The sequence below is a fragment of the Lissotriton helveticus genome, chromosome 6, assembly GCF_964261635.1.
Source record: "Lissotriton helveticus chromosome 6, aLisHel1.1, whole genome shotgun sequence".
NCBI lineage: Eukaryota > Metazoa > Chordata > Amphibia > Caudata > Salamandridae > Lissotriton > Lissotriton helveticus.
The window spans coordinates 458,278,300-458,305,523 of NC_136067.1; the positions used below are offsets into that span (position 1 = coordinate 458,278,300).

A 27,224-nucleotide genomic window follows, 5' to 3' on the forward strand; every position below is an offset into this window, starting at 1 on the left:
TTTATCTTTTTTAGTTTATCTACAGTAGGAAGAACGTAGGTGAAAAAGACTTCTAATCCTTCCAATCGAACACGTATCAAAAAATTCCTATATTTACAAACATTCACATATTTTTACAACATTTACCGCAAAATACATTACATACATTTATCACAAGTGCAACAAAAATATCAATATATTTCATCAACCAATGTATTATTTGCAACTGGTCAATACAAATTAATTCTTTGAAACTGATAGATACAAATTAATTCTCCAAACCGGGAAAAAGATTTTATTAAATGTTCCTCAGTATCTAGCATCCCTTCAGTATTGGTCTTAGTGCCTATTACTGCAAATGCCGACGCGTTTCAAGCCCCAGGGGACCTCCAGGGGCTCTCATCAGGGCTTCTCATTTATGTACACATTGGTATGATCTGTTTTTCATCAGGCTTGCTGCTGTCTGAATGATGGGGAAACCAACTGAGATGACCCCCGACTTTATGAAATAACTCATTGTGATTATAGCAGTAAGGAAATTGCAAGAATTATCCAGAATACCAGGTTCCCCCTTTCTTGTTCTTACTTTTATCAAGTCGGCATTTTTCTGCCTGAAGTTTCTGAGGCCTTTCAAAGAGTTTCCAGCTGCCTATGCTTGTTAATGGTTCCCAAAAATCAGAAGTAGGGAGGAAGAAGCAGTGATTCATTCTGCTTCCATGCTTAATAGTTTATAATCAAACTGGAATGAATCATGTCTCTTTGACAAGCCAGGGTCTATAGGTGTTGTACAAAGGCCCTCATACACTCTAACTCATGGGTAGCAGTATATCTTGTTTCTCCGCCAGAAGAGGTTAGGTGGTTGGTTTTATCATTGGGTCCTTTTCCGCCCGAGTATTCTGTTCTCCAGGCAGTCACCGTTCCTCCACCTGGAAGGAGACCATCTGGTTCTATGACAGTCGTGATTGTGTTGGTTTTTAGCGGAAAAAAAGTGAAATATTAAGAATACCTCCTTTCCTGTACATTTGTTTTATTTGTCATAAGGGGGTAAGATTAAAAACAGTGTGTGGTGCTCTGGTTGATGTGTGATTGGTCCACCGCACCTAAATAATGATTGTTTAAATGGTCGACATGTTAAAGTCCATGGGTGTCTATAAAGATCGGTGGACTTTAAACAGGACCGTAGTCATAGCGATTAAGAGGTGGATTGCTCTAACAATTGAATAAGTTAGTGTCACTTACCCATCTTCCTCATTGTTTCATTTAATTGACAAGTTTATAGCTTATAGTTCTATCTGTAGCTTGGGAAAGAAAAGAGGAAAGGGGAAAAAGAAAAACATGCAAACTGTTGCTTCACAAGGATTTGATATAGTGTTGCCCCTTTAGGTGCTATGATTTGTACTGATGTGATACGATTTGCATACATGGCACAATTTGTGTATAGTACTAATGTATTTTCTCATTAAATATGATAGTAATATGTTAATCAAGGATCGATCTCGAGATGGCATGCAATTATGTTCATCGTCATGGAGAACTTGTGATGTCTATGGCTGTTAAAATGTTGTTAAGTAAATGAAAAGTATCACACCGAGCCCCACGCACGCTGTGCGATGGAATGCGAACATTGGAGAGGGGGTGCAGACCTTGATCACATAGTACATTACTTGCTTATATGTTGAAATGAGAGACCAGACGACACGCTAGGATACCATCATGGAGAGTATGATAGAGTCACTGTCAGTACGGAATGCATTGTATAACATGTAGGTGCTGAGGGGGGAGGAGAGGGGAGTTTAAGAAGTTGTAAGTTTTAACAAGAAAATGGAAAATAGACTTGTTGATTACATACTGACATGGACACCATAGATGTGTTAAGATAATCTTAATTGACGTGTATCGTGTACATGGTGAATTGTTGTCACAATAAAAATATTTTTTAAAAAGTAAATGAAAAGTATATCAATAAACATCATTCTACTCTCCCAGAGGCGGCGTTGGTAGTGTTACCGTGCGTGAGGCATGCTTAAGAATGTCTTTAAAAGATACAGACGTGTTGAGGTCTTCTTGCCCTTCTTTTTTAAGAAAAGGGGAATTCATGCGTTATGAAGCTTTTTACTTTAAACCTCTATGTACGTGTTGTGTTCATTTTAAAGAAAGGGGGCTTAGTGATTTGACTGTAAAAGCAGGCGGTCGTCGATAAAGAAAATAGTATCTTTATGGTAGTTTTATTAAAACTCTGTCAGGTACTACGGGAGCTCTATGATAAAAATGGGAAAAGGCATGACGGTGCTGACTTGGTTTGCACGTTACCTTGGATAGAAGCTATTGTTTCTCGTTCAGTTACCTCAAAGGTGCTACTTGCATGTATTTGCTGTCGCTTCCTACCGTGACCCGGAAGTTGTCAACTGCAGTCCAGGAGGAAGTGCCTTTGTATGGTATGGTTGGGTATAGAGACTGAAGAAAGACTGCTCATATTCCAGTTAGGAAAGAAATAACAGACGTAAAAGTTCTGGAAGGGGCGTGAGGGAGTAATTACACATATGTGATTTAATAAATAATACTGTTGTAAATTATTGGCAAGGTTGTGTTGGAAGCACTATGTGGCTACGGCGAACATCGATTCTTGGTGTTGCATTTCATGGGATTGATTTAATCATCTAAGGAGGAATAAGTCAAGTTCTCATTGCAATGTTCATTACTATGTTGATGTATTGTGAATATCTGTTATGGCCATTACTATCAAGGTGTTCTCTTAATGTTCTGAGTTCACATGGGTCATTATGCTTATTAGGCATGTGTTGCTCAGTGTTTCAATGACCGCTAAGGAATGTTGTCGTTAATCCTTTTTCGTATGTTCGTAGCCAGTAATCTCCAAGATCCCATGTGTCCCGTCTCGAAGAGGATTTTTTTTGCGTTGGGGTCTCGTTTACTGTCTAGAGTTTCAATGACGACCCATTCTATGTCCTTAATGGTAAGGTTCATGTTTAGAAAATGGGCGCTCATGCGCAAGGTGGATTTTTTATACTTTATGTTGCTGCGGTGCTCACAAATTCGTTGTTTTCACTTTTCGAGATGTCATGCCTATATATTTCAATTGGCATGGGCATGTGATCATATATATATCATATGCTCTTGTCAATTGCGTTGTGTTACAATTTGAGTGTCGTCTGAGTGACCAGATGAAATCATCAGTCAACTGTATAGTGCTGGGTGTTTTGGACTGTGTCCTTTGATAGGTCTATTTGTCCAGGGTATCAAATTAGACTCCTTCTGATTTAGTTTTGGTCTTGTGTGGACTAGAATGTTTCAAATTTTTTTTGTTCTCTTGTTGGCAAATCTGCGTTTGGGCCCTTTCAAGTTGCCTGAGGTGAGAATGTTCCAGTTTTTGTTTATTAGCTTCTTTACCTTCTTTGAATCCATGTTGTTCGTAATTATATAGGTGAGGATATCTGTGTCCGTTGTTTTAGGCATCACGTCAAGAAGGTTGTGAGGTTTTTATTTCTTGCTCTTTATGGCATTTGTTGATGCTTTTCTTAGGATATTGTCTATTCTTGAGTTTTTTGCTTAACTCATCTGCCTGTTGTTTGTATACCTGTTTATTGCTGCAGTTCCTTCTTATCCTCAGGAATTGACTATACGGAAGGTTTTCTCTCAATTGTCTTGGGTGGATGTTATTGAATGAGAGGAGGCTGTTTTTGGCAGTAGGTTTGTGGTAGGTCTTGGTGGAAATTCATCTCTGGTGTTGATCCATGTGTGGAATTCCGGTAAGGTTTCTGGTTTGTCTCCCCAGATCATAAGAACATTGTCTATGTACATTTTTCAGAAGAGCATCTCTGTCTTGAAGGGATTGGTTTCACTCAGAATGTATTTTACTTCAAATGTGCTTACATACAGGTCTGCCAGACTGGGGGCGAATGTACTGCCCATGGAGGTCCCGTGCATTTGGAGGTATGAGTTTCTTCATATTCAAAATAGTTTACGTTAAAGCTAGACGGCAGCACTGTAGGATGAAATGTCTTGGTGTTTTCTATGACCAGTTTTCTCTTAATAGTATCTCTTTGGTCATTTGTAAAGTGGCCTCTTGGGGAGGCTCGTATATAAGCTCTCTATGTCTAAGGCAACTAGACACAAGCTGCCTTGCTGGTATGACACATCTTTCAGGAGGTTCAGTAGATCCTGTGTGTCTTTTAGGTGGATGTATTTTTGTTGTCCCAGAGGTCTCCAGTAGTAGTCTGTAAATTGTGACCGGGGCTCTATCACAGAGCCTCTCCCTAATACTATGGGTCTCCCTGGAGGTGGATTCCTGTTCTTGTGGGTCGTTGGTAGGGAGTAGAAATATGGTATCCGTGGATTTGTGGATCTGAGAAAATCTGCCTAATTTTTTGTGATCCACCGGTCATGGAAGTACACCATACAAAATCTGGTACCAGGTATAAAAAGAGGACCTTCAGAACCACTCTTCAAAGCACTGTTGGACTTGTAGAAAATTGAGAAGGACTGCCCTGCTACCAGAATTACTGCCCTGCTGCTTGAAGGACTCCCTTGTTGTCTGGGGAACGAAGATTGGACTAGCTTGCCTCAAGGGTCAGTTGGCTGAGTGTGAGCTACATGGATGCTCCAGGCTTCCAGAGGCCTTCTTGCAACTGTCCAGCTCACCATCACCATATGCCAGAGTTATTCCTGATCCCAAAGAGTTGCCACCAGGACCTGGACCTTTGGCTGTCATCAGTAAAATCTCCTCCTCAAGAAGAAGATAAAAGTTCTAAAGTTTGGGCTCTCCGTGATTGTAAACGGGCCTGTTCATACAGAAACGTTGCCACCTCAATGACTGCCAAAGCGAAACTTCAGTGACACCTGCTTTTGGTGCTGACAGTGGACGCCTGTGATGACTGGCAACAGTAGACCTGCTCTTCGCGGTACAGCAACTACAGCTGACAGTAAGCTCCAGCGATGACCTGCTCCTCACGCTACTGCATCGAACGTCTGCGACTCTCAAACTGCTCTTTGAGCTGAAAGCCTTCTCCTTGTGGCCTCCTCCAATGCGATCAGAACTGTTCATGCATGGACTTGAGAATATAAAAGTTCAGATAGATTAGCCTAGTACTTGTTTCCAGCCCATGCTCCATTGCAGTCAGCCTGAACTGTGACCCCAGTCAAATGCGACCAGATAACTGCGAGTGCGCTTTCGGTTTCTTGATGCTAATTTAACTTAAAACTGTAATAAAAGGTGGAGGAGTCACCACTGCCAAATACCAGTCTGACGGTACGAGGACCGCCAGACTTGTGAATGCACCGCGGTGGCGGTCCATCCACCACCGGACCTGGTCCCGCCAAGCATATGCATCAAAACTGTGGCAGAGAGAAAACAAAGGTGGCCCTACAGGGCCCCCTGGTGCCTCACGCCTCTCTGCTAATATTTTATAATTTTTAACAGTCGCTTACCTTCGCTGCTAGACCGCTTATAATGCTTGTTTCTTCAGTTTTCCTGCTAGGTAGACATCCACATCCATGCAGGAAACTGAATTAAAGCACATGGTTGCCTAGCTGCACTGATGGGACAGGTGGAAGGGTTCACCACAGAAAGTGAAAATCAACAAATCATTACCTTTGGAAAAGCAGGTCCATTTTTAACATCCGATTGCCACCTAAAAAAACAACTATATTGTTGTGCAAAAATAGTTTGTGTGCACCCTAATATTTCCCAATAAAAGAGACTACAGTGCTGGACTTCTGCCTATGAATGCTGAATTTACTTATCAGTAATCTTCATTACTCAGTTTCTTTGTATTCATCCCAGTACTTGCTGTAAGATGTGAATGCATTCATGCAACTATCCTTCTCCCTTTTTGAGCTACTTGCTGCCTCTGCTGAAAAGTCGAGGAACTACACATGATACTCCCAAAAACTCCCACAGCACTTCCTGTTTTTTTAAGCTACTGACAATTAGCTGATGCAGGAAGCTGGGTGATAGGGGCGGTTGTAAGTACTGGTATGAGTACAAAGAATTAGAGTAATAAAGATTACCAGTAACTAATCTGAGCATTACCTCCTCTACTTCTCCCTCATCACATTTCTTACTGTGTGAGGATTGCCGAAGCAAATGTTCCTTCATCAGTGATAGCCATATTGAGACAAAGAGACCCCATAGAGAAGAACACAATGCTTTATGTGAAAATGTACTAACTCCTCCATGAAAAACAGAAAATACCTGGGAAGACGTGGAACTCAAAACTACCTGTCTCCCAAAAGACAACTCAGAACCTTGAGTCACGTTTAATCTGTAGTTAAGTATAAATGTGTGCGCTAAAATGGATTTTGCAGGCTTTTCACCCCTACTACCTGTCCCCAAATTTACAAAGATGACATCAAAACTCTGAAACTGAGCCAAGCTCATCTAATAGATAGTGACTACTCTCCCCACATCCAGAAGGTGATGTGAAGAATCATGGCCATTCCTCTTTACCTCAAGGTTATCCCTCCTCTGAGGTAAGGCAGGAAGAATAATATGATTCCTAAGAAAAACAGAGTTGACCTTTGAAAGGAATCTGGGGTACAAACTGAGGACACGCCGATCTTCAAACATTCTCTGATAAGGATGCTTACAGACTAAATCTCCCAATTCACCCAAACACCTTGCTGTGGTGATGGCTACAAAGAAAAGGGCCTTTAGTATTAGAGATTTCTCAAAAACAGTTTGAAAATGTTCGAAGGGCTCTCCCTGTAGAGGAGACCTGGCTAAATTAAGATCCCAAGAGGGAAAGGGATGGCAAACCTTCAGTTGTAGTAAGTCAAACCCCTAAATAATCTGGAAACTAGGTGTTCCATAGAAGAAAGGTCCTTCCAGAGAGATCTGAATGCTTATTTCACAGACCATTGTAACTTTTTTTTATGGCAACTGCCAAACCCTTTTCAAAACTCAACTCTCCTGCAAAAATGTGAGGATATTTGAGGTGGGATTAGTGACAGACCGGAAATCATTAGCCCTACCCCAAGTATTTAAGGATGTCCAAAGATTATAGGAAGCTTGGATGGATGAAGTCCTTCTGGATGCCTGCAAGGAAGAAGAGACTGAGAGAGTTAACCCGTTTCTCAAGAACACCCTCCTCTCAGTCTCCAGAACACCAGTCTTAACTGAGCTGAAAAGTCTGGTGGAAGTGAAGGATATGCCAGAGGAGAATGTAACAAGGGAAGGATCTGCTCCAGTTCTGTCTGAAGAAGCCTTAGGAGAGGAAATCATGGTCTCCTTGCCTAAAAAGCGAGTACTATGACCATCTCCACTGACTCTCTCCTAATTCTGGTCAGTAAGTTCCGAATTAGGGGATGGGAGGAAAAGTGTACAGGAGTCCCACTCGCCAAGGGCCAGAAAAAACATCAATCAATCAATCAATCATAGCATTTGTATAGCGCGCTACTCACCCCAAGGGTCTCAAGGCGCTTGGGGGAGGGTTCCGCTACTGCTCGAACAGCCAGGTCTTGAGTTGTTTCCTGAAGGAGATGGTCCTGTGTCAGCCGGAGGTGGATGGGGAGGGAGTTCCATGTCTTGGCTGCCAGGTAGGAGAAGGATCTTCCTCCGGCGGTGGCTCTTCAGATGCGTGGTACGGCGGCGAGGGCGAGGCTCGTAGAACGTAGCTGGCGGGTGGGCGTGTAGAAGGTTAGGCGGTCGTTGAGGTACTTGGGGCCCAAGTCGTGGAGAGACTTGTGTGCGTGGGTAAGGAGCCTGAACGTGATCCTTTTGCTGACGGGGAGCCAGTGCAGTCGTTCTGTATGCGCTGGAGTCTTTTCTGTAGTTTGGCTGTGGTTCCCGCGTAGAGGGTGTTCACGTAGTCCAGTCGGCTGGTGACGAGTGCCTGGGTGACCGTCTTCCTGGTTTCGGTCGGGATCCATCGGAAGATCTTTCGGAGCATACGCAGGGTGTTGAAGCACGATGAGGAGACGGCGTTGACTTGTCTGGCCATCGAGAGGGAAGAGTCCAGGATGAAGCCCAGGTTGCGTGCGTGGTCTGTTGGCTTGGGAGCGGTGCCCAGGGCGGGAGGCCACCAGGAGTCGTCCCAGGCGGAGGGCGATGGTCCCAGGATGAGGACTTCCGTCTTGTCTGAGTTCAGTTTCAGGCGGCTGTTCTTCATCCACTCGGCGACGTCTTTCATCCCTTCGTGTAGGCTCGTTCTGGCGGTGGCGCAGTCTCTGGTGAGGGAGAGGATCAGTTGGGTGTCGTCGGCGTAGGAGATGATGTTGAGGTTGTGTTGGCGTGCGATGGCTGCAAGAGGTCTTATGTAGACGTTGAAGAGGGTGGGGCTGAGTGATGATCCTTGCGGTACGCTGCAGATGACTTCGGTGGCCTCGGATCGGAACGGGGGGAGGCGGACTCTTTGTGTTCTTCCGGCGAGGAACGAGATGATCCACTCCAGTGCCTTTTCTTGGATACCGGTGTTGCTGAGGCGTTGAACTAGGGTGCGGTGGCAGACAGTGTCGAACACTGCAGAGAGGTCCAGGAGGATGAGGGCCGCTGTTTCCCTGTTGTCAAGCAGAGCTCAGATGTCGTCGGTGGCTCCGATGAGGGTGGTCTCGGTGCTGTGGTTGGCTCGGAAGCCGGACTGCGAGGGGTCGAGGGATCCGTTCATCTCGAGGAAGGCTGCAAGCTGTCTGTTGACGGTCTTCTCGATGACTTTGGCAGGACAAGGGAGAAGCGAGATGGGGCGGAAGTTCTTGAGGTCGGTGGGGTCCGCTGTTGGTTTCTTCAGTAGGGCGTTGAGCTCGGCATGCTTCCAGCTCTCCGGGAAGGTGGCGGTGTTGAAGGAGGAGTTGATGATGTCCTGGAGTTGGAGTGCGATGATGGAGTCGGCCTTGTTGAAGACGTGGTGGGGGCCGGGGTCGGTTGGAGATCCGGAGTAGATGGTGTTCATCGTGCGGGCTGTGTCTTCGGTGGTCACCGTGGTCCAGGTGGCGGTGGGGGGCGTTGGTTCGACGGTTGGGTGCGTGGATGGTGCGCCGAAGCTGTTGTGGATGTCGGCGATCTTGCGGTGGAAGTACGTGGCGAGAGAGTCGCAGAGATCTTGTGAAGGAGTGATGTCGTTGTTGCCGGTGCTGTGTTTGGAGAACTCCTTGACGATGCTGAAGAATTCCTTGCTGTCGTGGGCGTTGTTGTCTAGTCGTTCCTTCAGTGATTTCTTCTTGGTGGTGCGGATGAGCTGGTGGTGCTTGCGGGTGGTGTCTTTGATGGCGGTCATGTTGTCTGTGGTCTGGTCAAGGAGCCAGGCTTTCTCGAGGGTGCGGCAGTTCTTCTTGGAGTCCCTGAGTTCGTCGGTGAACCAGGAGGCTTTCTTGCTTCTGGGTCTGCTAGAAGGGTTCTTTAGTGGCGCGAGGTCGTCGGCGCAGGCGGTCAGCCACTGCGTGAGGTTGCGTGCTGCTACGTTGGGGTTCGTTGTGCTGGCGAGTGGGTTCTGGCTGAGGGAGGTGGTGAGCTGCTCGGCAGTGATCTTGCTCCAGCTCCTGCGAGGAACCTGTTGCGGGTGGCGGTGGGCCGTGGTTCTTCTGAAGCTGAAGTGGACGCAGCTGTGGTCGGTCCAATGAAGTCCGGTGGAGTGACTGAAGGTGATGTGCTTCCTGGATGAGAAGACGGGGTCAAGCGTGTGGCCGGCGTAGTGGGTGGGGGTGTTGACCAGTTGCTTGAGTCCGAGGTTGGAGAGGTTGTCCAGCAGGGCGGCGGTGTTGCGGTCCTTGTTGTTCTCCAGGTGGAAGTTGAGGTCCCCTAGGAGGATGTAGTCAGCGGAGCGGAGGGTGTGCGGGCTGATGAAGTCCGTGATGTCTTCGCTGAATTGTGTACGTGGTCCCGGGGGTCTGTAGACGAGGGTGCCTCTGAGGGTCGTCTTTGGGTCGGTGTGTATCTGGAAGTGGAGATACTCGGCGGGGCGAAGGTGTCGTTGGAGTCGGTCGTGATGTGGATGGTGTTCTTGTGTACGATGGCGATGCCTCCTCCAGTCTGGTTGACGCGGTCTCTCCGGATGATCTTGTATCCGTCTGGGATGGCGATGGCGATGTCGGGTGCTGAGGAGGCGTTCATCCAGGTTTCTGTGAGGAAGGCGACGTCTGGTGAGGTTGTGTCGAGCAGGTTCCAAAGTTCGATGGCGTGTCTGTGGATGGAGCGGGTGTTGAGCAGGATGCACTTGAGGTGGCTGTTGTTGGTGCTCTGCTTGGTAGCTGTGGTGCAGGTCCGGAGGCAGGTGAACTTGCAGGCTTGACAGGTGATGGGTCCGTGGGTGCGTCTCGGGGTGGCTCGTGGCAGGCTCTTGGTCGGTCGGGTTTGAGTGCGATGAGGGTGGCGGCGTCGTAGGTCCATCGGGGGCCAGGGGTCCTTGCACTGGGCGCGGTCCAGGCGCGGACGGGCGCAGACGGGCTTGCCTTTGGCGCACAATCGGCGCGCCCGCTGCGCGTCAACGTGGGCATCATAAGTAAGGAGCCGGGAGGGCGGGTCAGCTGGGTGGCGGGAGCGGGGCGGCGAATGGGCGGCGGGGGGCGGGCCGCAGGGAGGCAGCGGCGGGAAGTAGGATCGAGCGGCCGGCTCAGCGGTGGCTGGGTCGCTCAAAAAATGGCAGTCGGTGTCAGCGGGAGCAGGAGCGGGCGACCAGGCCTAGGAAAGGCGCAGTGGTCACTCCAGAAGGCTGTCCGTGGTCCCCTTAAGTAAGGAGCCGGGAGGGCGGGTCAGCTGGGTGGCGGGAGCGAGGCGGCGAATGGGCGGCGGGGGGCGGGGCCGCAGGGAGGCAGCGGCGGGAAGTAGGATCGAGCGGCCGGCTCAGCGGTGGCTGGGTCGCTCAAAAAATGGCAGTCGGCCTCAGCGGGAGCAGGAGGGGGCGACCAGGCCTAGGAAAGGCGCAGTGGTCACATCTTCCCATTGATTTGTGATCCCAAAGCCTGGAGAGGAGCAATGTGAGGTCATAAGTCTTCTCTGATGCAAAAAGGTCTACTAGAGGGAACCCCTACTTCCTGCATCTCCTAAAAGACATTGAGGCTCAGAACAAAGTCCTGAGAGGGAGAAAATATCCTGCTCAAAGAGGCCGCCTCAGCATTCAATGACTCCTTGATGTAAATGACATTGAGAGCTAGAAAGTTTAAATGTAGCCACAGGAATATCTGCTGAGCAAGAAGATTGAGGGAATAATGGGGAAATGGGTGGCCCATCCTGACACCAGATTACACCTCCACCCCTAAAACCCCAACAGTCAGCCGGCAACCAGGAAACCCTACGAACAGTGGGCATTTACAAAAGGGATTCCAGGGTGGTGTGTCTTGTGTGGATCCCACTACGTTTTCATGCCCAGAATGCCCTGCAAACCTCAAATATTGGCTACAAATCCAACTTTTTCACCATATTTTGAATGCGAGACAAAGCTTAACCCCTTCGGTGCTCATGACGGAATGGTTCAATCATGAGCACCGGTGCTCCTGTGTTCATGACGGAACCATATATATATATATATATATATATATATATATACACACACACACATATACACACACACACGTAGGGGTGGGGGAAGCCCAGATTGGGCATTCAAATACCCCCACCCAAAAGAAAAAATGCTACAGTCTTTCTGCCCCTCCTGGAAGGCAGATGGGGCAATAGCCCCTTAACTGCCCACCGGGGGCAGGAAGCCCACTAGGCACCAGGGATTTTTATTTTCCCAAAGTTCGAGGCAGGGGCTGCCCAGAATGGGTCTGCCAATGCCCCGACCCCTACAAAAAAGCCACAGTCTTTCTGCCCCCTCCCCCTCAGGAGGCAGATAGGGGCAGTAGCCCATGAGGCGGCAGCCATTATGCTTGTTTTTTTTATATGTAGGGGTAGGGGATACCCAGAATGGGCATCCCAATGTCCCCACCCACCCAAACAAAATAGGCAGTCTTTCTGCACCCCCATGGGAGCATATCGGGACAATAGCCCCCGATTTCCCCCCTCCCCAAAGCGGCAAAAAGCCCACTAGGCACAGACTTTTTTGTGGAATGTGCCTACTTCTGGATCTTGGATCCTAGTGCAGCTAGCACCCAAGGAAACCTACCAAACCCACACATTTCTGAAAACTAGACAGCCAGGGGATTCCAGGGAGGTATGGCTTACATGGATCCCCCAACGTTTTCCCACCCAGAATCCCATGCAAACCTCAAATTTAGCTGAAAAAAAACTCTTTTTCCACACATTTTTGTGTGGGAAAGTTATGGCTTCACTGGGTTGACACAAATTTCCTACCACCCAGCGTTTCCCCAGGTCTCCTCATAAAAATGGTGTCTTGCTCGTGTGGGAGGCCCAAGTACCTGTGACAGGCAGGAGCCCAAAACCTATTGAGGCCACATCAAAATTGCCTATCACAAAACGACCTGGTTTTGCAAGGGGGGCCACCTGGGTTTTTGGCCTGGTGCTTGGCGGCCAACTAGGGAAACCTACCAAATCCACACATTTCTGAAAACTAGACACCTGGGAGATTATAGGGAGGTATAGCTTGCGTGGATCGCCTAACTCTTTCTTACCCAGAATCCCCTGCAAACCTCAAATTTAGCTGAAAAAATAATTTTTTCCACACATTTTTGTGTTGGAAAGTTGTGGCATCACCGGGCTGACGCAAATTCCCTACCACTCAGCATTCCCCCAGGTCTCACGATTAAAAATGGTGCTTCACTCGTGCGGGAGGCCCAAGTACTCGCGACAGGCAAGGGCCCAAAACGAATAGAGGCGACATCAAAATTGCCTATCACAAAACGACCTGGTTTTGCAAGGGGGGTCACCTGGGTTTTTGGCTCCGTGCTCGGTGGCCAGCTAGGGAAACCTACCAAAACCACCCATTTCTGAAAAATAGACACCCGGGGGATTCCAGGGAAGTATGGCTTGCGTGCATCGCCCAACGTTTTCTTACCCAGAATCGACTGCAAACCTCAAATTTAGCTGAAAAAAAAAATCACTTTTTCCACACATTTGTGTGTGGAAATGTTGTGGCATCACCAGGCTGACACACATTTCCTACCACCCAGTGTTCCCCCAAGTCTCCCGATAAAAATGGTGCCTCACTCATGTAGTAGGCCCAAGTACCCCCAACAGGTTCCAGAACTTTCCACCACAGAAATGTAAGGAAAATGTGTTTTTGAGGTTTGCAAGGGATTCTGGGTAACAGAACGTGGTGAGAGCCAGTCAAGTCATCCCGTCCTGGATTTCCCTGGGTGTCTAGTTTTCAAAAATGTATAGGTTTGCTAGGTTTCCCTAGGTGTCGACAGAGCTAGGGTTCACAATCTACAGCTAGGCACTTTGCAAAAAAAGGGTCCATGTTCACTGTGAAAATGTGGTGGGTCCATGAGGAAAATGTGGTTTTTTTTTTCCAAATGTTTAGGTTTGCAAGGGATTCTGGGTAATAGAACCTGGTGAGAGCCAGTCACGCCACCCCATCCTGCATTCCCCTGGGTGTCTATTTTTCAAAAATGTATAGGTTTGCTAGGTTTCCCTAGGTGCCGGCAGAGCTAGGGTTCAAAATCTACAACTAGGCACTCTACAAAAAAAGGGTTAGTTTTCACTGTTAAAATAAAGTGTGTCCACGTTTGTTTTGAGCCGTTTCCTGTCACGGGCACTAGGCCTACCCACACAAGTGAGGTATCATTTATATTGAGAGACTTAGGGTAACACAGAAATGTAGAGCAACTGTTATTACCTATTGACTTTCGATGCATTTCTGCCTTCCAAATGAAAGACAATGTGTAAAAAAGAAGTCATTTTGAAAAATGACCAATATTTCTCATGCTAGTATGGGTACTCACAATTTCTGAAATGTGCAAATATCTACTGTTTCTAAACTCTATATTTTGTTCCAATTTCAGAAATACATAGGTGTCTTTCATTTCCATGTATATATGTTCCCAAATTAATTGCTATATACCCGGTACATAATAAACAAGCATTTACAATGCAATAGGTCTCGCAGCATTAAAGTTTGAGTTATTGGTATTGTGTATGACAATGCCAATATTTTTAACTTTCGCAAATGTGACACCTATAGCATTTCTATTGCAATTTGTGTTGTATTCACGTGACTTAGATGTATTGATATTACAAATAACAATGGCTTTTAAATTTTTTAAATAATTAATACTTAAATAAAAGTTAGTATAATTTATAATGACAATAGCTTAAGATTTTGTAAATATCTTTTGTAAATTAGGTGCCATGCTTACCAGTAAAAGGCTGTCTCTAAGGGAGTTCGTTTTCGGTAAGAATGTCACCAGGCACCAAAGGCACGCAGCTGCCGAAGATAAAGTGCCGCGGCAGTTGTGCCAATTTTAATTAAAAAAATAAAATCATGATTCTGGGCAAATTATCTATATCAGGAGGTGCTGTGGAAAAGGTATTTGCGTTCTGTTTAAAAAAAAAATGCTTTTACAGCTAAGCATTCACCATAATATAATGGCTTAAAAAACAATGTAAAGCCTGTATCCTTCGACTTTCACAAATAACTAATTATAATTCTACAAAAAAAACAACTTTGACAACACTGCATTTGGATACACAATAATCTTAGCCTCTAGACTGGAATACAGGAAGTGTATTGTTTGGTACTGGGCATGAAGAAAAATACAAAGCTACATTCTTTATGCCGCCTCCGTTGAAACTAAATTCACACTTTTAAAATATGTTATCCCTAACAAATACCGCTACATTACTTGACAATGAAAAGACTGGAAAATAAGGGCAACATGAACTTCCTTCAAAACACACCTTTCTGCAGTCTTGTGTCTCCATTGGCGCACGCACCGGTAGTCAGGCAATGTCGCCTGTGACAGGGGCGGGGCCGCGTCCGGACCGGAAGAGGAGGCAGGCAGAGTAAATGCGTATCGCGGCCCTGGGCTCCTGTGAGCGGTGGAGAGCCTCGGGGCCGCCAGCAGGAGGTTACACAAGTGTTGCGGAGCTCCCTTGACCAAGAGGGAGCCCCGAGAAAGGAGCTTGCAAGAGCCACAGCGGCGGAGTCCCCCGAGATTGGCCCGGTAAGTTAAAAAGGGCTGGGGGGGTCTTGGTGAACTTGTGTGTGTGTGTCTGTGTGCGACGGGGGGGAGCACTTGTGTGTGTGTGTGTGCGCGCGCGCGTGTGTATGTGTGGGGGGGTGTCTGTATGTTCGTGCGTGCATGGGCGCTCGTATGTGTGTGTGTCTGTGTGAATGCGCGACAGCAGCTGGCCACAGCGTGCGCGTGCCAGTTTCAAATCGCCTCCGCGCGGCCAGGATTGTCTCCTGGAAAGCAGACACGCCGACAAGAGGTCTCGGCGAGAACGCGCTTCCGCGCGCTTAGCCGAGACCTAAAAACCATTGCAAGACGCTGCTCAGTTATTGGCTCTGGGTTTGTCCGGTTCTTGGTAAACCTACAAGTCCTATATATCCCCACAACCAGAAAGGTCCAGCAGATGTAACGGTATATTGCTTTCAAACAGCTGTCATAATTAGAAGAAGTTACAGGTGAAAACGTTGACACAGATGGCTGTTTTTTCAACTAATTTTTAATTTTTCCTATATTCAACGGTTAGTTTCTATAAAGAAACCTTGATGGATCTACACAAAGGACCCCTTGCTGAATTCAGAATGTTGTCTACTTTTCTAAAATGTATAGCTTTCCAGGATCCATTATTGCTTTTATACCAATTTCCACCATTAACTGGAAAGAGGTTAAAAGCACAAAAAATAGGCAAAAATAGGCTATGTCCCAGAAAAATTCAAAAACTGTCAAAATTGTCGGTTTTCTGTCAAAAGTCTGCTTATTCATGAAAGCTGGGAAGATGGTGATTTCAGCACCACAACCCCTTTTTTGATACCATTTGCAGGGGAAAAAACAGACCTTTCATCTGTAGCCCTTTTTTCCAATTGTTCACAAAAAAAAGAAAATGTTGCTGTATTTTAGCTAATTTCTGGGTCCTTTCCAGGGGAATCCACAAACCCTGGGTACCTTTAGAATCCCCATAATCCTGGAAAAAAGGACACAAATTTGGTGTGGATAGCTTATGTGGTCAAAACGTTACAGGGGCCTAAGCGCAAACTACCCCAAATAGCCAAAAAAGGCTTAGCACGGGGGGGGAGGCCTAGCAGGGGTTAAGGTCTGTGCTTAAGCCATTTTGATTTTCTAATAGCTTTGACACCGTTTGATGGATATTTACGAAATTTAACAGAGACCCAACATGTTTAGCCAACTCTTCCTTTTCTCAATTTCAGGCAGGACCATCAATGGGTGTGGGGCTAGGTTGAAAAAAGTGTTTGCAAAATGAATGTGGCACTGTTTAATAAAACTGCACAAAAATTGGCAGACATTGAGCAGACTCAGCTTTCTGTTGGTTATGCTAAGGTTTGAGCAGATCTGTCTCGGGAACAACTATAAATTGGGTACAGCCAAACATGGTTCAGTGCTATTCTCTAATAACGTTAGCTGTATTTGATGAATCTGAATGAATTTCCACAGATAACAAATTAAGCCCAGTGCATGGTCATCCAAGCCGTTCGACTAACCCCTGCTGCTCACAGACACAGGTAATTAGGTGCAAGGCCTGGCCAAAGGCTTTGCGCAGAGTGAGAATTTGGCAGTTGAACGTGGTACACCATAATAAATATGGCATCAACAGAAAAAACACAGTTGAAAATTAGTTATGGTTCAGTGAACACAAACCCAAACAAGCTCTAAAATTACTGAGTTAAGGTGTAGAACGCATACCATAACTCACAACAATGGCATGCACTAAAACAAGAATTGACATAGCCAATAGGTCTCGCCTTTGGGGTCTTGTAAGTGTTTAGGCAGAGCTATTGGCTTTGTCAGTCTCTTTAAGCTCTGTTGTAGAGCAGCCTGGGTGCTGTGCAACATGTTGAAAAGTTATTAAAAAAACTTATTTTTGTTACCTTATATATAACCACTAAGATATTTTTTAAACTTTGAACACATTTTTTGAATCATTGTTTTCGTATGTGTTTAAATAATTCTTCAAAATAAAGTGTTTTCATAATTTCATATTTAAAACTTCCAATGTGTTTATGCTTGGTAGTGTGTTTCCGAGCTTAAGTGGCATGTAATACTTCCGGTCCCGTGCATGGCAAGGTATGGAAGTAAACACGAGCATGTTGGAATGATAATCTAATTCTTCAGGACCAACCCCCATCAGCTTTCCTTGAGGTTTTTGGTCACTTTGTTCCTTTCCGTGGCTCATAATTTTGCACTTGTTACCTCACTGAATGCACAAGGGAAACACTTCAGGCAGCATGACCAATTTAAGTGTTAGTGGCATGAAGAAGGAAGGCTAGTCTGGTTGTAGGCTTGTTGCTCCCTTTGTATGTTTGTGTCCTTGCCTTGGTTAGCTCATGTCCATAGGCATTCAGAAAACTCATTATTCTTTGAATTTTAATATCTGTTTTCAGAAAAGCCAGTTCACATCTAATATAAAAACAAAACGTATAATGCATGCTAATAAAGCATGAAAACAAAAGATGTTTAGAAATGCATTATTCGCAGACTACAGAAAATAGTTGCATTTCTCCTGTTTGGGACCAGCACCTTCTGCAATAAATAGTTTTTATTTACCGCAGAAGGGTGATTGTGTTTACAACGTTAGTTTGCTACGAGAGTGTTCAAGACATGCAGGTAGTTTTTAGGTCCCGGCCTGCGTAGGCTGCGCTTGCGCAGTCTCGCTGGCGAGATTTTATGTTTTCCAGCAGTGGGGCTTGAACCCGCCCCTCTTCTCCATTGGCTGACTTCCTAAACGGAAGCCAGCCATTGGAGAAGACGGGCGTCTGTCCATTTAAGCCCCGCCTTTTTCGGATTGGGAGGCGTGTTTTTTTAGCTTCTTTCTCTCCTCTTCCCATTGGCTGGATTTTGACATTCCAGCCAAGGGGAAGAGTAGAGAAAGAAAAACACGCCCCCCCAGTCCGAAAATGATGGGGCGTTTCTCCAAGGCATTTCTGCTTGACCTCGGAGAAACATGGTGGTGTGGAGCGCTCCTCTCTTGCCTTCCGGAGATGGCGAGCGCTTGTTCAGCTCGAGGTAGGGACCAGGCTGGGATTGCTTCCAACTTGCCACCCCACTCCTTTAATTATTTAATTTGCGCGGGTGCCTACCCCGCGACTTTTACCCGTGTATCAAATATTTACTTTCCGCGGGTGCCTACCCCGCGACTGCGGCCGTAGTTATTGCAGGTACCCACCCCGCTGTTTATTATCGCTCACGAGGGAGCCTACCCCTCGTTTTTGGCCCCGAAGAGATCACCGCCGGCCAGGGACACCCCTGCGACGTCCTCATCAGCGGCGCGCTGGGATTGGTCCCAGCGCCTGATGAAAAAGGGTTCAGGCAGATCAGGTCGTTTTACCCCTTTTCTAGGTTTGCCCGGCGTTAGCCGCTTCTCACCCAACTCACGATTACCCAAATAAAGAGGCAGGCGCTGGAGACTGGAAGGCAGGAAACAGGAGTTTATTTCCGACGGAACAGAACACGTCAAATCAGACAACAGGGTATCTTCTCGAGGTGCTCTAACAAGTTTCTCTACGGCTCCGTCTTTTATACACAGGTTTATGATGTACAAACATTCCTTATTGCAATAAAGACACTTTGAAGTACAAAAAGGGCATGTTTGGGACCCCAGCTCCAGGCCCATTCCCATACTGACCGCTCTGATGTTGTTTTCCCCTCCCAAATGTGACATGTGATTGTAATCTGCAGCCGGACATTTCCAACAGGGCAGGAGGGGGTGGTCAGATCTAAGGTTGGGCAGGCGATAAGATCATGTTTCGCTATGCGGGGCCGGCGGGGTACATCCACGAGACCTAGTTTTATGATGTGGGACTGGGTCGAGAGGCCAGGTGTAGCCGGGGGGGGGGCCATCAGAAGAGAGGAAGGGTGTTCCTGGGAGGGATGCGGGGGTGTCGGTCAGATCTAGGGGTGTGAAGGCCTTGATTAATCACCGCTCCTCTGATGTGAGGCGAGGTCCTACTGTAGGAAGCAATAAACTGCATCTGTTGGGCTAGGTGATGGCCTGGGATCAGGCCGGGCAATCGGGCAGGGAGGAAGAGGTTACCAAAAGGGCCCGTTCTATGGGTAGGATGAAAGAGCGAGGGGGCAGGGGTTCAGCACGGAGACAAGGTCGTGTTTAGCGGTGCGTTTATGGCCCGAATAGGAGAGACCGGGGGCTGTCGGGGCGTGGGGTGCTTGCGGGGCTGGAGAGAGAGAGAGAGAGAGAGAGCGAGAGAGAGAGAGAGAGAGAGATGATGGCTATCGGCAATGGGCAGAGAGGTCATGACACAAAGATGGCTACTATCTACGTTCGTGATGGGGCCTAAAAGGGAACAAGATGGCGGGCCACTGTTTCGTGACTTTCTTTACCTTCAACAGTGGCGAGGGTGAACACAAATGAACGCCGCTTATGTACATATACATTTTGTCATTTTCCACAGTCGCCGCTTTTTACATAAGATAGATCATTTCCGTGTTTATCATACATGTAGTCGTGTGCAGTCAATGAAATAGCGTTTGTCAATGTTGGTAGACTTACATATAACCGTGTGTAGTTGATGCGACATACGAGGTGGAATACATATAAATTTATATTTGTCGTACTTAAAAGTGACCGATGAAACATTTTACAGGCAAAAGTGGTTGAGGGAGGAATTTAGTCCAATACAAGCAATTAGTCAAGGGGTGTAGAAAGTTCCGAAAAAGGGGGGTCTTCGCCTCAGTGTCCTTTTAGTAGCGAGTCATCACTGGTGGTTCGTTTTCTTCCGTTGGCGCTGTTGAGCACCGGCGGTGGAGCTATAGGTCCAGCTCGGGTCCTTCTTTACACGTCGCAGGGTGTGATCTGTCCTTTGCCGTTAGGCCACAGTCCTGTTTCCTAGCTAATCTCTCTTAAGGGTGCCTTATGCTGGGCACCTGCATTTCTTTCTCGGAGTCAGAATCCACGTGGAAAGGATAGAAGGGGTTTTGTCGGATAATCGAGGGAGGAGAGGGCGGAGTGGGACCGGATCTTTGAGACTGACCAAGGGAGCAAAAGGGTGATGCGCAGGCAGGTCCATCAATCGGGCTCAAAGGGCAGGGACTTCTGGCACGCGTGGGTCAACAAGCAGAGGGCTTCAAGGCAGCCCTCCATTCCTTCGTTTTCTGCGTTTGAGAGTGGTGCATCGTCCCGCGTCCCGTTGCTCTGCGGCTCCATCTTAGGTCGAGGTCACACGCTCCTCACGATCTGTGGCCAGGCTGTGCGTCACGTCCAGCCCCTCTCCTCCGGTGGCTGTGTATCCTTGAATGGGTACAAAACAGGTTTTAGTGAACTGGCAAGAGAAGGCATTTATACATTTCAATTCCGTCCCAGATCTAGGTAGCTGGGGGTACGTTTCATCGGTCACGGTCAGAAGTTATCACTGTGGAGTATGTATACAGGCATGTCTACTGAGTTTGAACTAAGTCTATTTGGCGTTCATTCATGTCGCATGTGGCTTTCTGTCTGACCCTAGCCCTGGCAGTCTTTTATCATCATGAGAGAGGGGTAGAGGCTAAACACTCTTCTCTCGGGGAGCAACAGTTAAGCAGGGTCATCAGTTATACCTCGAGTTTACGGAGCTGGGGTCATGCGGGAGGAACGGGGACGTTTTGGACATCCGTACTAGGGATGCGGGGGGGGGCAATCTGGGCCTAGGAGATTGTGTTTCTAACAAACTGAGAGCAGAAGGCCACTGACGTATAGTCCTCCTGTAAAAAGGGCCAGATTAGGGGGACATCAGTCGTCTTACCTGTCCTTTCCTTTATAGCCAATTCGAGTTCTATCATTTTTACAGAAAAGGAGAGGTAGTAACATGGCAAATTACAATTGTTTTAGTTTCTGGCAATTGGTCGATCACCTTTGTGTTCGAAAAACCAATTAGGCTCGTGCCGGCGGGGCACAACATTACCACACAGAGGAAGAGGGAGCAGGGGTCGTTCGCATTTTAAATGAACTATTCGGTACACATACAACATGAAGGGAAAGGACGAGAGAGAGAGAAACGTGTACAAAAATAGGCCATTTTGGTGCGCACAAAACACAAAACAGTAGGGGTCATATTATATAGAAACACAGACTGAGGGACAACGCAAATCCAGATACTACGTACACATGAATTCAGGCGAGGGGGGGGGGGGTACATGCATTTACATACAGAACTCAAGACAAAACATAGAACAGTACTTGGCCAAAGACATTTCCCCCTGCATGCTGCGCATCCTTAGTTTCCTATTTGATTGATTGATTGATTGTGGGTTTATATAGCGCTAGAATCAACTCCCGGAGGAGTATCTCCGCGCTTCGACCGCTGGGGAACCCGTCCTGGCTCACCCTGAGAGATGGTCCTTAATGGGTATCTCTAAGGTGCGACCAAGCATCCCCGGCGGTCTGGGGGGCCGTTGTGAAGATGAGGCAAGCTGATGCCCAGAGTTGCCGAGTGTAGTCCCTGACTGGAGTAGGCACCGAGGCGAGAATTATCGAGCCCGCTGACCCTGGTCCACGACCCTGCCGCGTCGGGAATCGAACCCTGGTCCCGGGCCGTCCTCTGCTTACGGGTCTGCCGCCTCTAACCAGTGAGCCACACCACACCACTTTTAATTCGCCTGGCTGTCTTTTGTTGTTGGTCTCTGTTGCAAATACTTATACTTTCGTCAATTGTTCGGGAACTATCCTGGTCGGGCTAGTACTTACGGTGGGATCTTTGAATCGTTTTTAGCGAATGGGTATCCAGGCTGAGGCAACGGAGGGTGTTAGTTGGGGAACAATGGGCAACTTCGAGTTTCATGGCGTAAGAATCTACTCGTAGGTGCACGTCATTCTTGGTTGCATTATTCGGGGGCCGGTTAGAGTCATATTTTTGTCATACTGCAATAACCCGCCAAGTTTCTGCTTCAGGCCACCCCTCCAGTCGCTGGGTTCAGAGAGAGAGAGAGAGACGGTCGTTTCTAAGTGAGGGGGTGTTATATCTATGTTTGCTCGTCGTGTATAGGCACCAGGTTCATACCCCCCTTTTCCCCCATTCCATCGGTCGTTCGATCATCCCTCAAGGTGTACAAAAACATTTCTCTTATCAAACCAACGCGTGCAACGTATATCCAGCCGAGTCATACACAACCGGTTATACACGCGCGCATTCATATCACCCAAAATCGTCATGTCCTCAGGGGCAGTCCCCATGGATAATGTATCATTTGTCCTCGCGGAGCCATGGCGTGTTGCTTAGGTCTTTTCCATACTTTAGTCGACGTTCCGATGTGACCTGCAGAAAGAAGGGGAAAAGAAGGGGTGGGGGGCAGCGTTTTAAGACACATTCGCGCGCATAAACCCAAAAGGCTTTTTTTACTTACTACGTATTTCGACCTATCTCCGCGGGATGCAGTCCCTTCCATCTCTGCGTTTTAAGCCCAGAGGGACTGGTGGTGCGGGAGGCATAATCATTTATGGACTGCACATTGCATAGATCGCCCACGTGTGGTATTGCGGATCTTGTGTGGGGGGGGGTCGAAACAAAAGGGCAATCAGGGTAAAGTGGGTGAACTCGTGTTCTTCTTCGAGGAGTCGGGGTGGTCTACAGTGGTACCGGGTCTGGTTTAGGGGCATCTGAAACAATTTCCCTGAGATATGTGGCATACAAAGTAAAACAGAACACCGGGACCTTTATTGATTGCCTTAGGTTGCACAAAAGTAAAATAAAACACACGCAACAAACTTGGATCATTCATATTTTCAATATTTCTGGGTACTTTGCTTTTTAACCTTTCAGTAATCGACTTGCTTTATTTCGCCTGTATTTTACGTAGATCGGAAACAAGGGCTATGTATTTGAACTTACCAATCCAAAAGCTACGACTATATTTGTTTGTCACAAAATCTTTATTTAAAAAAATGTTGACGTAGAAATGCAGGCCTACAACCACGTGGGCCAGCCACGGAGCAGACTGGAACTGTACATGAGGGCATATTTATCTGCGGAAAACATAACTGAGTCGGTGGTTGTTTTATTTCATCAAGGTACGATAAGTGCAATAAAATCATATCGAAAATTTATTGTGGGTAAGTACCATCAGTGTCAAAAAGATTCGAACCTTCAATAATACTGTAATCAATGATGCGTCAGAACTTAATATCAAATTCATTGTTCGAATGTTCAAGCAATACTCATCCCCTCCCGCCATGTGCTTCAAAAACTGCATACATATCTCATGATATCAAGTCTGAGCATCCGGAACACAACGGGGAATTGCGAGTTTCGTTTATATCGGCGCCATTTTGGGTGGGGTCAGGCGGGTCCAAGTATAGTCAAAATGTCTCCACCAACTCGTGGTCGGACCAGAACCTCTTTCGGCAGTCCAGAAGTTTCGTTAAGGGGCAACAGGAGGGACCGGTGACATGAACCATCAATCAAAGAAAAGGGAGGGGCAACAATCTTTCCTACCGGGTCGTACTGATGTTCCACCGGAACTGATCAAATCGGTAGTCTGCAGTATCTTGGGTCATTCAAAACTGAGGCTGGCGCCAGCATGAGGGCGCCGACGTCTCGTGGCTACGTCTTGGTCGTTCTGCGGGCAATCATGGCAATCATTTCCCATCGGGGGGGAGGTCGGGGGCCCGCGGAGGTCGAGGGCCCTCCGCAACTCTTGTAGAATCTTCAAAGCTGAGGAGAACGTTTCTGAACGGAGGACTCTTTTTTCTAGCTGGCCAGCGACCAGGCCATCCTTGCACGCCAGGTTCGTTCCTGCAAGGTCGACCGCCATTTTTAGGAGTTCTGCAGCTACCGGCAGTCACTGGGTCAAATGAGCAGACGGACTCCGGCCTGTTCGGTGAGGCGTTGTAGCACCGCCACAGTGGACGAGACCCTGCTGGGTGTGTGGAGCGTCCCTATACTGCAAGAGTGGACGAACCCTTTGCCGGGTGCGTGGAGCGTCCCTGCACCGCAAGAGTGGACGAACCCTTTGCCGGGTGCGTGGAGCGTTGGGGGTGCAGCTGAGGGGCCTCCACCTGGGGAGGCGGGAGAGGCTCGTCCGCGCCGCCTCTCCCTCCCAGTGCACCCCACGGCGTCTCGCTGACATTTGTTATGGCCGGACCAGGCGATGAAGAAGAGGGGGGGTCGGATGCATATGCAAGACATCCCCCCCCCGTGGCCTGCAAGGCGCCGGGAGAAGAAGGGAATGGGAGGACCAGTACATCTCGGGTCGGGCCCATGCCTTCTCCGGCCGATGGTGGCCAGCCGCTCTTTGTCACGGCTCCAGGAACGGGTCCCTTGGTTCATCCTGGGGACAGGCCTTGGCGCCTGGTGTCGCCTCCGGACTATTCGCGTAATGGTTCTCCACCCCAGGCCGCCGCCGACGGCTTTTGTAGACTTTCTGACGCCCAAAAACCTACTAGAAAGTAGCCCAAGTTAGCTCAACATTGCTACTTTGGGGAAGGAGGGACAGGAACGGCGTCAAGCAGACGGCGAAATGCATTGTGGGTTTGTTGTTGCAGCCGTTTGCCGTGTAAATAGTTGTTTAATGTATTTTTGTTCAAATAAAAACGTTTTAACCTGTTACTTTGCTATTGCGTTGTTTATTTCTAATATTTGCCTAGGGTTTGCCGTTAATTGGGCGGGGTGGTCGGTGGAGCCGAGCTGTCTCGCAGTCATCATGGCGTTGAGTTCGGCTTTCCTCACTAGTTTCATATTTCCTGAGGGGTTGTTCCTAATGCTTCCATTTCAGTGAGGTTGAAAAAAGATCTCATCAGTGGCCTACTGATTTTTCTTGATTCCTTTTGTTTTTCCTAACGATTCTTATGTTCTTTTATTTGCTAGCACGATACAGCGGCTAATCTGCATTTTCTTTATATATGTCCTTTTTATTAGGGGTGTCCTCCGGTGGAGCCAGATGGTCTACCTCTAATAAATGGTCCGGGCTGAACCAACTACTGAGCAATGGGGGGGAGATAGGCATGACGGTGGAGTAGTGTGGCTCACTGGTTAGAGGCGGCAGGCCTGAGAGCAGAAGTCAGCCCGGGACCAGGGTTCAATTCCCGACGCGGCAGGGTCGTGGACCTTGGTCAGCGGACTCGATAATTCTCGCTTCGGTGCTTACTCTAATCAGGGGTTCCACTCGGCAACTCTGGGCATTAGCTTGCCTAATCTCCACAACGGCCCCACCAATTCCGGGGATGCCTGGCTCCACCTTGGGGACTCCCAGCAAGGGACCATCCCACAGGGAAAGCCAGGACGGATTCCCCAGAGTTATACAGCGCCGGGACGCCCCGTTGCTGGGGCAGCTGTGCGCTTTACAAGTATACTACATTTACATTTACATTTACATTTACATGACGGGTTACAACGGGGACAAAAGTCAGCACTACCTATCCTTCACTACTTTGCGGAGACTAGGTAGAATATTTCTATTCTACAGTATTCGCAAATAGGGAATACCCAAAGAGAGACCCAATTCCAAACAGTCAAGTTCGGACAAACAATCAATCAATCAAATGAGGAATACAATAGGCGCGACGGGTTACAACGGGGGCAAAAGCCTGCGCTACCTACCCTTCACTATCTGCAAAGAGCGAGGTCTTCCTGTTCCTCTCTGTTTGTAGGCAGAGAAGATCCTTTCCGAGAACCAATTCCGAACGATCAATGTTCGGTCAAACAATCAATCAGTGGGGGATAAAAATAGGCACGACGGATTACAACGGGGGCAAAAGCCTGCGTTACCTATCCTTCACTATCTGCAAAGACTAAACAGAGTATGGCGGCTCTGTGCTTGTTTGCAAATAGAGAATGATCCAAAGAGAACCAATTCCAAAACAATAAATGCTTGGATAACAATCAATCAAATGGAGAGGGAAGTAGGCGCGACGGGTTACAACGGGGGCAAAAGCCTGCGCTACCCACCCTTCACTATCTGCAAAGGGAGAATACTCCTATCCTTCCCCGTTTGTAGACAGAGAATCTCTCAGGACAAAACAATCAAAATGCGTAATACTAGTATTTTCCAATGACAATCAAACAATCAATTCGCAATTTGTCGTGTTTACACGACCTTACCCGGATCGCATGGACAGTTTCTCGTCTTCCGTTTCCAGCGCCCGATCGTCCTCTATTCTCCGTAATTGCTGTGGCACTCCTGATGGTTCCCAGTCAGGACCGTAGATCACTCGAGAGAGGTCTGTTCGGAACCAGTGAAGTTCGGATGATCGGCTGCCAGACAAGGGTCTATCAGGCAGGAGCTCTTCCCGATCGTTGCAGTCGTTCACTCTGTCGTTGGGACCTCTCTCACTGGATCCACGTGTCGCTGATGGGCCCCACGTTTGGGACGCCAATTGATGAAAAAGGGTTCAGGCAGATCAGGTCGTTTTACCCCTTTTCTAGGTTTGCCCGGCGTTAGCCGCTTCTCACCCAACTCACGATTACCCAAATAAAGAGACAGGCGCTGGAGACTGGAAGGCAGGAAACAGGAGTTTATTTCCGACGGAACAGAACACGTCAAATCAGACAACAGGGTATCTTCTCGAGGTGCTCTAACAAGTTTCTCTACGGCTCCGTCTTTTATACACAGGTTTATGATGTATAAACATTCCTTATTGCAATAAAGACACTTTGAAGTACAAAAAGGGCATGTTCGGGACCCCAGCTCCAGGCCCATTCCCATACTGACCGCTCTGATGTTGTTTTCCCCTCCCAAATGTGACATGTGATTGTAATCTGCAGCCGGACATTTCCAACAGGGCACGAGGGCAGGAGGGGGTGGTCAGATCTAAGGTTGGGCAGGCGATAAGATCATGTTTCGCTATGCGGGGCCGGAGGGGTACATCCACGAGACCTAGTTTTATGATGTGGGACTGGGTCGAGAGGCCAGGTGTAGCCGGGGGAGGGGGGGGCATCAGAAGAGAGGAAGGGTGTTCCTGGGAGGGATGCGGGGGTGTCGGTCAGATCTAGGGGTGTGAAGGCCTTGATTAATCACCGCTCCTCTGATGTGAGGCGAGGTCCTACTGTAGGAAGCAATAAACTGCATCTGTTGGGCTAGGTGATGGCCTGGGATCAGATCGGGCAGGGAGGAAGAGGTTACCAAAAGGGCCCCATCTATGGTTAGGATGAAAGAGCGAGGGGGCAGGGGTTCAGCACGGAGACAAGGTCGTGTTTAGCGGTGCGTTTATGGCCCGAACAGGAGAGACCGGGGGCTGTCGGGCGCGGGGTGCTTGCGGGGCTGGAGAGAGAGAGAGAGAGAGAGAGAGAGCGAGAGAG

At 47.8% G+C, this 27,224-nt stretch overlaps 1 protein-coding gene across 2 annotated transcripts in view; it reads left to right on the top strand.

The window, feature by feature from the left end:
- The window catches only part of CLN8 (CLN8 transmembrane ER and ERGIC protein), a 234,678-nt gene that overhangs the window by 79,725 nt on the left and 127,729 nt on the right, over positions 1-27,224 (top strand). The gene's annotated exons all lie outside the window — the stretch shown is intronic.